Consider the following 15,243-nt stretch of genomic DNA (forward strand, 5'->3'; position numbering starts at 1 on the left):
AATTAAAAAAAATATTATTTTGTCAGATTAGGCGAATCCCTCTAGATAATCGTCAGATTATAAGACAGCACATCTAAAACATAAAAATGAACCATATATATCTCAATCTGACGCACTTGAGTATTTCAAAATGACGATTTTTTTTGCACATTATAATAATGGCCGCGAGTTTGCGTCAGATAGAAATCGTCAGATTATTGAATGAGAGCTTTTTTTTGTTGCACTTAACACCCCGTTAGAAAATCTGACGCGCTCGAATGATTTTTTTTTCATTTTTAACCCTTACCTACGTACAACCACCCACATCATGCAAACGATCAGATTAACATACCAACATTATTAAAAATACGTAGGACATTGATGGTATCAATATCTGACGTGCTTGAGTATGTCCATGCAACAGTTTTTTTACATATTTAATAATTTATAGCAGCTTTCCCCACCGATGGAAAGGTATATATTATATAACATTTTTTTCTTCTTATCATCTGAGCTTTGCAACCCAATATGTCTCTATGACGCTCGAGTAAATCCCCATTTTGCATCGTGGGCTCCCCTGCTATTAGACGACTGCCTTTGATTTTATGTACCTACCCCCAGCAGAAGTCATGATTTCCAGTTCCTTGAACACTGGGCGACATGTGTCACAATATCCCACGCTATTCTTATTAATTTTTTGTGTTACAAACTTCTTTTCAGCAGAAGTAGATTTTCCCCAAGGAATCCCCAAAGCACAGTAGGTAGCAACAAGAATGTCAATAGTTTGGATAGTTTTATATTTGATTTATCTATATGACATGTTAAATTCAGGGATTGATCCAGAGTTATACCAAGTAGTTGGGCAGTTTTTCCTTCTGCAATCGCATTATTGAAAGAGAATATCACCTACCTTCTGTGTTTTTTCATATTGAGTTCAAGAAGGCGTTGACCCATTTTTCAGCTTGGTTTTCGGCGAGTTTCGGGATTGTCACTAAATTTTTGCAATTTTCGTCTGACCAAACAACAGATGTGTCATCAACATGAACAACACATTTATGAGGCAGAACTTGAAAGAATAGGTTGTTATTAAAAATTATAAACAGGAGAGGTCCTGGCACATATCCTTGCGGAACACCGTTAACTATAGGCTTCACATTAGGCGTTCTATTGTCTCCTTGATCGAAGTAACGCTTTCGATTTTGTAAATATGATGTGGAAAGTGAGAGGTAGTATCACCATATTTATTCCTTTTATGGAGTGGTGTGATATTTAGTTCACTGCCTAGGTAATGGACTAAGCTTTATTTTATTTTGATTTCTGTGGGTATGGAATAAAAAAATGATACACCAACTATTGGAAAATTTTGAAAATGGCATCAAAGCCAATTATTTCATTCATGCAATATCAACCTATCGATAATAGGAATTCAAAAATATTTATGGTGATGACTGAAGAATTGTCAGAATCTTAAAATGAGTTCTTGTGCGAAGAATGAACTGCCTATTTGACTTCATTAATTTTTTTCAATTTTACCGGGAGTAGGTTGTACAGTTCTGGACAGTAGAACACGAATCTTTGTGTATGGATTGTAGAGTGACATTTTGATATCTAAATTCTCAACTGCTCTGGTTTTTACTGTTTTATGAGTGAAATAGTTGCTAAAGTTCGGGAACATATTGGTAACTAATAATTATCTAGCGTTAAGTGAATTATTCTTTTGATATAGATGGTCCGTTGAAAAACGTCAATTTTTCAATATTATTTCCAAAATTGAGTTGGGTGCTATTTGTGAGCTATTGATGTAGTTATTGAGAGTACCACCTCATGGTATTATACAATATCTCATTATTGAGTTTATGTCAGCAAGAAAAAGGATCAGGCCAAGTAGTCCCCTTAGGTAATGTAATTGTTGCACTGAGCAACATTATTAATCAATATAGGTATACCCCAGGGAACAGTCATAACCATAAACTCTGTTTAGGCGACCTAGCCTTCAATTTTTATATGTTATTGGTTTGAAGGAAATAATCTAGACAAATTTTCAAACTTTTGGTCTGGTAGTTTCTCATCATTACTTCAAATATTCACCTAATTCGTGATGATTGACGATTTTGATATTTGTATTTACTATTGCGTTCTTGTCTACCATTCAGTAAGTAGAATTTGGAACCTCAGGTGTGAAATGAATCAACTGAAAACATTTTTTCCACATCAGAACAAAAATACTGTCTCTCGATGCAGGTTTTGCTAAGCAAGTAAGCTAAGAATGGTTTCAGGAGATGACTAAAACTTCTAATGGTGTTATACTTAATCAGTGAAACGCGCTTCTAGAGACTGTAGTTTTGTTCTGGAATGGGAAAAGTGTCTTCACTGAAGTATCCAAGCAACAGAATGTTATTCATATGTTGTACAGTTTTCTGTCATCAAACTCAGTGATTAGTGTCATTTTTACAAGAATTTCTAAACTTCCCTACATATTGGGAATTTTTTGAATATGACAGCTAGCAAAATTTATTTTGCAGCATTTCGTTAGCAAACATACAAGTTTGTATTCACCGTGGGTATGAATAGACCGTGAAAAAGTTAATATCCATAAAAAATCTTGACACACAAAAAAGCTTGAAAAGCCTTTCTTTCAATTGACGAAAACGAGCTCGAAGTTTGGAAAACTATTCTAGCCATACGTTTTTTGATAGGTTTGTATGTCTCAGCGACACTGAATTTACACAGAAGAAAACTAAGCTTTTGGAAAAAGGCCCTAAGCATAATATTGAGTCCAACATCAATTCGGCAAGTATATACAAGTTTCAGCTATTGAAACGGAGTCTGCGACTTACTTCCAATTTTGGAGTCTGAATCTTTTCATGGAATCCAGTTCAATGAACGAATGAGAATTGCAAAATCAATAAAACAAAAAGCAAATTATGATATAATTTTTACAAGAGCAGGCAAAAGGTCGATCAATAGAGAAGAGCGAATACGTAAGGAAATCCCTTAATTTTTTGAGTTCAGGATCTTGCAATATTCTGAGGAATGATGTAGCAACTTTTCACCAAAGAAAAATAAAAGAAACACTCAAATCAATAGAGGTATGTAGAAAAAACTGAATTCGACAACCGCAGGGCATTTTTCATGAATCCACAACCACTCAAACTTTATTCTATCATCGAATTACATAAAACCACTGCAATCAGATCTGTGGTGTCGTTTGTAACGGCTCTATCTGTGAAACATTTTGGAACTGTTCATAAAAAAAATTCAATCCGTTTTTAAAAGGCAAAGAATTGGACGTAGCCTACAGAACAAATGATAATGACTCGAGTAAATTCATTGAAAACGATGAAGATAAAACTTCAGCGCCGAATAAATCAGGAGTATACAAGTTAACTTGTGGTTCTTGTCCAACATTTTATATGGGACAAACCGGAAGAACTTTTCTCAAAAGAATAAAAGAGCATTGAAGTAGTTTTTTTTATTGGAAAAACCAATTCAATATTTGACAGAGGCGCGAGTTCAATAACGATTGTGACGTATTGCATTTGGAAGAGAAAGGTTCAAAACTCAACATTTTTGAATGTTCAGAAATCAATAGATGTTCGGGTTCATTGCTCAGTGATCAAATAGATTTGAGTTGTTTTCCTTCATTGAATTTGGGCAGATCTGAAAAGTATTCATTATTCTCCAGTATTATGAGTTGTTCCTAGACAGGTTGAATAGTTTAGGTGATGAATTTATCTTGTAGAAATTTAACAGACATCTGTAGTCACAATGATTTCAATTACTATAAAGGCACGTGTCACAGTTTTGTAAACTTTCAAGTATAAATCTCACATTAGAGTGTGTTTTTTGAATATGTACTTAAAATCGTATGAACTATGGACATATACTCCCAGCGAGTGAAAGGATTTCTGGTTTGATTCATAACTTACATGATTAAAAAAAATTGATTCACCAGATTTCATGGTTTAATAGCACATATTCCAATGGAATTGTATGTCAAGCTAATTAATTGGAAGCAATATTGAGCGTATAACTCGTTTCTAATACCGGGTCAAAGTTGAAGATCGAAATTGCTTCTGGATAATAAAAAACAATGCAATTGAAGCTTCTGTGAGAAAATATCCGGAGTCACTCTCACATGTAGTTCAATATCCAGTCATCCGCATTAATTAGAGTTCTGAGTAAGCTTTTGTTGTTTTTGGTTGTGCATATCGCAATACTATTACGATTCGATTCACAACTTTGCATAACTGAATGCGTCCTTTGAAATATGTTAACGAATGTAAGCACATTATTTCAAGAAAGTACGCACTAAAATATCTGATTCATTCAGATTCAGATGGAGGATATCATTCAAAGAACAGCCTCTTTCGTACCATCATTTTTTCATTCTCAAATACCACGCCATATTCATCCACATCAAGATTATATATTTTTCTATGAAGCATTCAAATGCGGTGAATTTTACATTCCTCTTGACTTGTTTGGGAATGATTAAGTCACAGCAACGTGTGTCTCGTTATTGATTGTCGTATACAAAGTGAGAATATGTTTCTATACAGCAACAAATTATGTTAAGTAGATTTATTACAGAACATGTTATTCCACTATGACCCATGGTAGAGACAACGTCAAACCTTAAATGTCGAAATTTGTCCAAACCAAAATATAACAAAGTCCTACCTTTTAACATGCGATTCCTAGCACGGATTGGGCCTAACTGAAATCAAACCCACAGACCGGTTTCGTAGTATTACTCCTCGTTAGTGCAGGACAGATTTAAGCAAAGCATCAGTGACATCTGGTACGCCACAGCTAATGCAAAACATGTGGGACAGTTTCAAATTCACATACTTTGTATTCAAGCCTATATAAAATGTTTTGAAATTCCTGAAACAACTGAAAAAGAAGAATTGAAAATAAATAGCTGAAAATAATAATTATATTAAGCAAAAATAACCTGAAATGAAATGATAGTGAAATAAAATACTAGTAAAAATAATACTATTGAACAAAAAATAAAGAAATACAAATGAATTTAAAGAGATTTCAAGTCACGTTAGTTCACAAAGTTTCGATTGTTAGTATCTACAATCGTCTTCGGGTGATGATATTTTTTAATTCTTCTTTTTCAGTTGTTTCAGGGATTTCAAATCATTTTATATATTAGACAATGTAAGTCCGAACTAGTGAAAAACTTCTGTCAGTTTGAAGAAAAAGAAATTTCGTGTGTCGATAAAGTACTGCTTTTTGACGAAAAAAAAATACTGTTAAAGCCAAGGCTTCAACCGTTGAGAAGTGGTTTGATGGATTCAAACGAGGTGAATTGAGCACCAAAGACGATGCAAGTAGTGGACACCCCAGAGAGACTGTTAACGACGAAAACATATAAAATTCCAACAAAATAATTTCAAAAGACCACAAATAATACAATCAAAGTTAACTAGTTTGGTGAACCAATAATTTTTCAATCCAACAAATCCCACTCATAGTAACACATTCTGCGATGAATATAGAACTCTCTTCACAAATCGTACAAGAAACTATAAACCTTTCTACCAGAGGATCCGCGACCATTTGTTTACCCTCGATCTATCCCTACCGGAAACGTTTCCTATCAAATTCAATCCACCTTTTCCTTGGACTGTTAAACGGCCGAACTGTGACACGAGCCTAACTGAATACGATAAACACAGTACCAATAGCCAGATCATCAAAAACGAACTCAACCAAATTATTTGTAACCACCCTAATCACATGGAAATCTACACGGAAGCCTCAAAAACCAACGAATGAGTAGGAGCTGCCATAGTTAAAACATCTGAATCGTTTTCATGTAAATTTCCCTCAACTACTAGCATATTCAGGGAAGAACTTAATGCCATTTACAGTGCGCTGGTCTATGTCAATGCGACAGGTGGAGATAATTATATCATTTTAACGGATTCACTTAGCTCCATATACGAACTTAACTTAAGCGCTTATATCCTAAAAATCCAATTGCAAAAAAAATAAAAAGAGAACTACATCTGATCCAGCAACTTGGAAAAAATATTAGTTTCATTTGGATCCCATCACATATTGGAATTCAGGGCAATGAAAAAGCCGACGAATGTGCTTGTGGCGCAATTACCTCTACCGAATCGGAAGAAGTGTCGAAAGTAGTATCTACAAACAATGGTGAAAACAGCGATAATCCAGAAATGGAAAAATCAGTGGCAAGTGTCCGGGGCAAAACTACGTACAATCAAATATGATGTGAAACCGTGGCCTGATGAAACAAACAACCGAAAACATCAAGTGCTCATCAAGCGGCTACGCTTGGGTCATACCAAACTCACGCACAGTTATCTGTTAAATCACACCGAAGAGCCAATGTGTGACATATGTGAAACAAAACTGAGTGTTGAGCACATTTTCACCGATTGTCCAAAATACTGGGTGCAGCGAAACAACTTTAACTTTCCCCTAGAAAGAAAAACATTTGTTTTCTTGCAGGAAAGTGTTTTCTTGCCATTGTTTCATGTCGTTTTGTGTTGGTGTTGTCTCGGAAATTTTGTTGTTGCAATGCTTTTTATTTCTTCAAATATATATCTAATATGTCTGATGGTTTTTAATATAGTATTATCAACAAGAAAAAACTACTTTAATTTAATTAAGAACTGCTTCTTGTGAAACTGAAACGATAATAATCGTATAAGTTTTGTGGAAGATATATTTATGAAACTTGATTGTTACAGAGCCCTGAAAAAGAATTCAGTTAAATTCGAAACGTCTAAAAAGGCAAAAATCAATTGTTTTTTTTAAAAAAAATATTGATCCTGTTACCCAACCAAACTTTTTTCAAAATATAATCAAAATTTTATAAAAAAAAAATGTTTTATGTTATTTCAACTTTTCAGATCAACTGTTACTTCAGTTTCATCTCGTGGGGTATTTGATACTCTATTGCATTGACTATAAACACATAGTCAGAGATAATGTAAAAACCGTTTAATGCAATCCTAAGAGCTATATATTGGATCTTCATGGTACTTAACGATGATTCAACCATGAAGTGGCAATTTCAACGTCTGATACAAATGAACCTTAGCTCAAGTTCTAGTTTTAGAGACAGTGAATTTATTTGATCTACTGAAATACCAGTGTTCGATGGTATTTTGAAGAATGGTTAACTAGCAATTATCACCATACGAACAGCAACCCCTTAATGTCGAGACCTGGAGATCAAAGAGGTCTTGTTTTTCATCGTGCAATGATACAAACTGATCGTAAGTCCTGGTATCTGGTACGCCAGGTTAGAGGGTGGCGATATAAGAGACCAAAGATCGATCTGGCATCAATATTGTGGTGATTTCATAGAAGTTACAGAAACAATTACTACCAACTTAGTGTAGGAACCTATGCGACTGTATTTCAAGCGGAAATTTACGCTATTTAATTGAGTGCGGAGAGATTGAAGAATACAACTTCATACACAAGTCAATAAAAATATTCTCGGACAGTCAAGCGGCGTTGGAACCTCTTGGCTCCTACCGAGCAACGTCTACATTTGTAGCAAATTGACAAAAACGATTCTCCTCGATAGAAAGATCTTCTGGCAGAATCTTCCAGGATTGGCTCACTCCAGGCGTTTATTCACCCTTCGAAGCTGGATACCAAACAGTTGTGGGACTACAGTATGGATGAACTACGATGTCTAACAGGCCTTCTTACAGGTCACTATCACTTGAATCATTATATGCAGAGACTCGGACTGTCGGAAGACAGTCCCAACTAGCAATTTCGTATTTTATAATAGTTGCGGAAATGTTTCGGAGAAACAAATTATAAAACTACATTTCTCTCAGAAATATTTTCAATATGTTTATAAAACTGCTATAAATAGGAAATTGGCACCGTTTTATAAAACATTATAGTTATTATCAATATTTTGTAGGGCCTTTTACAAACACTTCAAAACAGTTTTATAAACATTTTGACAGTTACTATAAAATTTGTCTTACACTCTCAAAAAGTAGTTTTGTAAAGACTTCCCTTACTGCACTTTTGCAACATATTCAAGCGATACCTATAAAATAATCAGAAGACAGTTTTATTAGAGTTTTTAGTAGTTCCAAGTAGGCGTTATAAAATATAATACAGCCGAAAACGATAACAATAAAATAAAAAAGTGTTAAAAATGTTTTCTTGAAGACGCAAGAAGTAATTTTGTATTGGACACTAGGAAAATATAATTGATATGTCGCCAACTGAAAACTAAGAAATAGAAAGGTTCAAGCCATTTTAAAATTTCACTTTTGCACTCATAAAACTGTCATAGACATTGTTTGTGTTTCGAAGATTGATATTTTTACTGCAAATGAAATTTTATTGACAAATATATAGCCTATTATTAGCAAAATTTAAGCGCGCCATTCATTTATAAATGTTTTCGGTAAAATTATTAATTATACAAAAATTCACTTTGTCGAAGTATCAATTTTCTTGTCACAAACTTAACTCACTTCATTCTAAATAGTATAATTTTATAATATTTATGTATTTTCAGCTGTAAATATCACTATATGTGCGGTATTTCATATTTTCAACTCATCTAATTTCAGTATCCCGGATCGCTATCATTTAAAATGGCGTCGTTCTATAAAATAAATTGGTATCAGTAGCAAGCATTTCAACGTATTTTAGCTAGTATGTTACCCCTATAAAACTGTTAAGAAACACTTAGTTCTGAAAGTGATGTTATTGCGGCAGAGTCGGACTACTTGTAAAGCTGTAGGTTTCTACAAAAGTGCTTGTATGAATAAAGGATTTCTCACATACAATTTGGATAAATATTATCTATCGGGATGTTTTGGCTAAAAAGTTTGTTTCATCGATTATAAAGGCTAAACAACGGGTTTTAACCATTATAATAACCTTTTCTTGTTTTTCGCAAAAAAAATTGAAGCACTAGGATAGTTTTGAGTGTTTTTTTAATATTTCCAATATACAGGGCGACTCAAAGCTTCCAGAAAGTTTTTTTATGGAACACCAAGTCATCTCTTCGTCTATTTGAAGCACCTCGAACTGAACAGTTATATTAGTGTTTTTGAATTGTAATTAAAATACCATACTATAAAATAGTTGAGAAATTATCATTGAAGTGACAATATGGTAATGAAAATAAAATAGTATCTGAAATAGTTTTATAACTATCATAAAAATCTCGCAGAAAAGTGTTATAAAACTGCTACATGACAATTTACTTTTATAGGAAAATAAGTTTTATAAGTTAGTTGCAAAAACGTTTCTGTGATAATTCCGTGACTATTTTATAATGGTTTTTTAATTTTATTTCATAAACGTTTCTATGACAAATTTATAAAACACTTTTATTGCCTACAACTGTATTGTGTTCACCGATCATCTAATATAAACAATTAGCATTTTGGAAGTAATTATAAAATACTAATAAAATAAAACTGTTGCAATACTATGAAATTATAAAACAACTTTGCTGGTTGGGGTGTATGTCTCCTCTGTTTGGAAAACAATTAAACAGCAGATCACATACTTTGTGCCTGCCCTATTGGGGACCGAATCAGGTTTTTAGAGTTTGGCAGAGCCACTCTTACCATCTGACTTGAAAGACTACTCACCATACCAACCAATCGGCTTCGTTAGGAATCTGGGTTTATTTGGTAGAATGTGAATAGGTGTGAGCCACAATAAACCCTGGCAGGTTGCAGTGGAGGGTCGAATAGACCAACACACTTTTGACCTAACCTAACCCAACCAACAAGGGTTAATTCATATTCTGATAGACGGTGGCTGTTAGGAAGTCATCATTTTTTATTGTCACTTTGACAATGAAACTGTTGAAATTGAAATTGTGTACTTCGAAGTTTCGGGAGGTGATAAGACACCACCTTTTCAGCACCAGAACAGTACTCACATTCATAATGTTGGTTGATTCAATCCCAGTCATTGACATTTCATTTGAATCAAACCTTTTTGGTTTTCTACTTCTCTATCATTGGTCATAACATGTGGGAAAGCAATCTATTCTGAAATAATTCAATCTTCAATTTGTTATGTATGTTTTTCTAAAATGTTCTTCGAAATATCTTGTAGAAAATAATTTAAATGTTTTGTCACCCGTATTTGGTGCTTCGAACGAAATGTGCGATTAATTTATTTTGAGATATTCTACTGAAATGCTTTAAGTATTGGTGGTCCTTGTTCAATGCACCTCTGGAGAGTCATTAAGATATTTCAGACCAATTAATTGAATTGTAATGCTAATTGCGTCTTGAACCATTAGTATTGAGAAATATTCATTCAGAACTATGGAGGTAGGCAATAAAGGTCAACATCGAAGGACTATGCCCATGCCTGGAAGACTGAATAGAGTTCATTTACACAGCTCCACTTTAACTTTTTGGTTTTCAATAAATATGATATGTTATTCAAAGTGAAACAGAAAAATATCACTTGAGGTTAGTTTTCCTGAATTTCCTTTGATTTAACTTATATTTAATCATATACAGTATGGAAGTGAATAGCAGTTAAAGCGCATTTTTGTTTTCGATTTGATTTTCAAAACTTCACTCACCCACGGACTCAAGAAATTGTGGCCGACAATCAAGAGAAGTCGAGAATTCAGTTTTTTTCTAATGAGATGGTGTGCTCTTACTTTTTTTTTAGGGCTGTAAGGGATTGGTTGGATCAGACCTACCCAGCCTTGTTGTTCGATGGAATGGCTCGTTCACCGTATTTGACTCCTCTTCATTTTTCTTTTGGGGATTTATGAAATCGATAGTTTATGTCAGACAACCTATTTTTCTTTCCAATAAACATTCATTTATTATTATCTGACATAGGACGGATAGTTTTTTATTGAATACATGTCTTAACTTGTTGAGTTTTTTAAATACACAGGAGAGTTGTATAAAGTTTGACTTACGGTGGTAATTAAATACATAAGAACGATTTGAATTGAAGGGGTTATATTTTCAGGAGTGATTAATTTTTTTGGGAAAGAAACTGAGTAGAGAAAAGTATCTTCTGTATAATTCAGTGTTCATATAGAAGTATTTGTTTCGAAAGAATTATTTTCTTTCGTGTAATTCAATGTTTATATGAAAGTAGCTGTTTCAGGAGGACTTTCTTTCAGTTTGTGTCTGTTGATTACTTCCTTCCTTTCTTTGGAAGATTCTCTCATCCTTTTTTTTTTAAACATACTTAATCGAACGTACACATAATAAAATAAATAGGATGTATTGAAGTCCTGTGGCATCCAAATTATTAATAATTGTATATTCGGTTTCCAATATTTTGGCAGTTACCAAATTGTTGGTAACCAATGCCAACTCATTTGTTTTAGAAAAACTATCTAACCTTTTTTTTTTGAAATCCAGTGAACTGAAATCACCGATGCAACACGAGTGATGAAGAAAGCTTGCAGTTGCGTTGTTTTTTTTTAATATATTTGAAGAAAATGTCGCATTCTAGCTTCGTGTTGTCTTCAGGTAGGTGGATACTTATCTATTCCAAAAATGAATTGATAGTTGTGAACGTACTTTTGTATGAGTGAATTCAAGATCTGATGCGACAATATAATAAAAAAAATGCTACGTGTGCGAATCCAAGTCGGATGGTCACTTTGAGAATGAAGTGAATAAACAATGAAGAATATGAATAATAGAAGATCAATATCTTGAAGGATCAATATCTTGTCTGAAGGGTCGATCAGTTTCTTGACTAATCACTTTTACTCTCATTATCTTCGTCAGAGTCTTCATTATCCACTTTTTCAAATTCGACAGCTTGTGTATTTCACGATAGTAAAGTGTAAGAAAAAATAAAATTCTTCAACATCATAAAATATTTTTCCAAGAAGGAATATTCTCGATTAATTTTTGAGTAGAATGTCATTCAGATTCACATCTACTCTATCTCTCATTTTATTATATCATTTGATAGCAATATGCTTTGGTGAATTTTCACAGACTGATAACTTCCCATAGAGTGCCCTGATTCCTCAATAGTTCATTTTGGTTCCTTTTATTGTACATAATCAGCTCAAGAATATACAATCATGGAAGGGTTAGTATCTCGCACATTTTTTATTGTATAGCTTGTAGTGCTAGTTTTGAACATACAGTGATTATGTATGCTTCCCATGCTAGCTCACTATCCTAAGAACTTGATAGTTTCCATAGATAGTATAGATTTGCTAGATAAATTTGAATTTATCTTTTTTTGGCAAAAACCACAAATAATTTTTTTTTTCTATCCAGAATGGACTATTTTCAAAGCTATATTTTTCTATTTCATGAGATTCATTGTTACTTAAGTTTGCTTACTTAATTGGTAAGTGTTATTGAATTAATGTGATCAGCATATTTATCATTTGATTTGCGGAGGTGCAGGTGTCACTCAGCAAGGTTACAAACAATAGTGGTCCCAAGATTGAACCCTAGGGAACCCCTGTTTTTATTATTCTTGAATCTGATTTCACATCATTGACTACGGTCTTTTGTGTTCTGTTCGTTGACTATGATATCACCCATTGAAGCGGAATACTCCTAACTCTCAACCCTTCCAAATTCATGATGACCACTCGTCCACTTAATGGAATCAAATGTGCCAAGTTACTTTAACACTCTCCGTAAAAAGTATATATAGAAGAAAGACGAATCCCCAACCTTTCTTTGATATTCCGGACTATCAAGGTTGCAAGTAATGTTTGCGTCTCCAATAAGGCGGATGGCTCTTTACTGAGTGAAATCTAGCAGCTTCAGGGTATCTTAAGGAGCGGAGCTTCATACATGAGAACAATAGTCCAAAGAAGATCTGATCTGAGCTTTATATAGCATCAAAACTTGCTGAGTTGTGTACAGTTTTCTGGTTCGGAAGAGTGTTCCAAGCTTCTGAGAAGCAGTCTTTGCAATTTTAGAGACTTTCTTGTGCCGATACATATTGATATCCAAACTTATTAAATCAGAATTGTCTGTTCTGATATTATATTCGTTTCAGAGACATTTATCCGATGCCTGGGTTTTTGTAGCATTTGATTAAACCTGGTTACTTCCACCCCAATTCGAAAACACTTCTAGATCCTCATTAAGACATTCAACCTCCTGCTGCCAGTAAGATGTGAATCAGCAGCCGATGTCCAGGAATCCAAATGGAATGGCGAGACAAGTGTACTATCGTCAGCAAAGTAATATATTGAATTTTTGTTTTTTTTTCAATAAGTCGTTGATATACAATAAAAATAGAGTTGGAGGAAAGGAAGCTGGAGATCTATACACAAAAATGATCAGATAAGCCATAGCATCAAAGTTTGGCCAGCAAACTCTCAAGCTACAGACGGTCAAAGGTGACATACGATAGAATGTCGCCAACAGCCATATAGATGATCGCTCAAAATGTTAAAGCCTTCCAAATATTTGAGGATATAGTGTTTTACGGCTTTCTCCATCATTTTTGATATCATGTACTGATATGAGGTACTGTATTAAGAGTATCAAAATCACGACTGAAGTCATAGAACAGTCCTAGAACTTCATTTCTATCATTCAGTGCACTATAGATAGACTCTAGGCAATCAGAAATTACCGAGCTGGTTGATTGTGGCGATTTTTGGTTCTTTGATAAAATTGATGAGTTTTCGAAGTATACGATTCCTAACTCCTTAATGTACATCAATCCCCTGACAGGTGACACCAAATTTTTGTCGGGGTTCCCTGGATAAAATTATTGTTTTTCTAAAGTGCACAGAATACTTCAAAATTTTTGTTGCAATAACGTGGTCAAAGGAATATGAAGGTTATTTTTTGTTGCAGAACTCTCATTTTGCCTGGTTTTTCAGCTATGAAGTCATTAATTACAAAAATTTGGCTTGATACAAGTACAATATTTGGAACAGAAAGTTCTATATCAAAAGCGGAAATATTCTTCACTGGACCTATCCCTGTGAAGAATAAAAAACTTTCTGAAAAATTATTGTTGCGACTAATAGATAATCTCATTTCCATAAAGAGTATTAAACTGAGAGACAATGGAGAAAGAAGATAACTTCTTCAAGCCTGAACGAATCCAGATCAAGATTTTTTTGTTGCTTCTCCGTAAATGTAGACCACAATATTGTATAACGTGGGTCATCTTATGCAAATCAACATTTACCCGAAGAATGTATCTGCAATAGTCCGGTCAAAATAGACATTTTGACATAGTACCGGTTTTGAATACACTGTAATTGATAAAATATGAGGAGTCGGCGTTGATTTTATGTAAGTAATGGGTCTTCCAAAAGGAACTTCCGAACTTTGACAATTGATAACGGTCATCTTGTTGAAGCCACACCTGTCAAATTAGTTGTTATTCATCCAGTGTGTTTTGCCAAGTCACCAAGAACTGTCGTGGCATTCAACAACACGTGCAAATGATGAATTTGTTTTATGAAAATGGCTGTTCTTTTCGGGTAATTTACCTCGTGCTTGGCCGATTTCACGGTCGACATAATCATCAAATCAAATCAAATCAGTTTATTTCCAGAGACTCTACAGCATGGAAAAAGTCAATCAAACTAAAATATAGAAATTCACAATACAAATAATTATATATATATATATATATATATATATATATATATATATATATATATATATATATATATATATATATATATATATATATTAACTCGAAGATTCTCACGGATAAAGTATGATGAGCTGTTTTTCTCGGGTTTCGCTCCGTGTTCTGTGTATTTTCTCCCCATAAGGATTATTTTCACAACGTTTCGGCAAAGTCTCATTTGCCATCTTCTGGTGATGTCTGGTTTTTTCAACTAGACTGATTACTTCGAACTCTGTGTCTCAATTTATAGGGATGGGTGTTTCCCTTTACCTGCGTTGCTGCCACTACCTGTGTTTGTTCGACTACCTGTTTTGGTCTTATTACCTGAGCTGCCTCTCCTGTCTCTGTTATTGTACCTGTATTGTCATGTACCGAGTTTTGCCTCTGAAGTTGAGCGGTCTGATTGCTTGTGCGAAGTGATAAAACGGATCTCCATGTTGATGGTAATCTTTGCGCATCATCCCTCTTGTTCATATTATTAGGTCGTTTTTCAATTTCGATTGCCTCTCTGATTGTTCGTGAGTAAAAGTTTTCGTTGCTTGCTAGCATTTTTGTGTTGTCGAAATTGATGTTATGTCCTGTTTGAAGTACGTGTTGGAAGAGAGAAGACGTGGTGACTTTTCCCTTCACTGCTAG

This window comes from Leptinotarsa decemlineata, unplaced genomic scaffold (assembly GCF_025532065.1).
Source record: "Leptinotarsa decemlineata unplaced genomic scaffold, Ldec_3_MD MMD2_tig00026328_RagTag_RagTag, whole genome shotgun sequence".
Taxonomy (NCBI): Eukaryota; Metazoa; Arthropoda; class Insecta; order Coleoptera; family Chrysomelidae; genus Leptinotarsa; species Leptinotarsa decemlineata.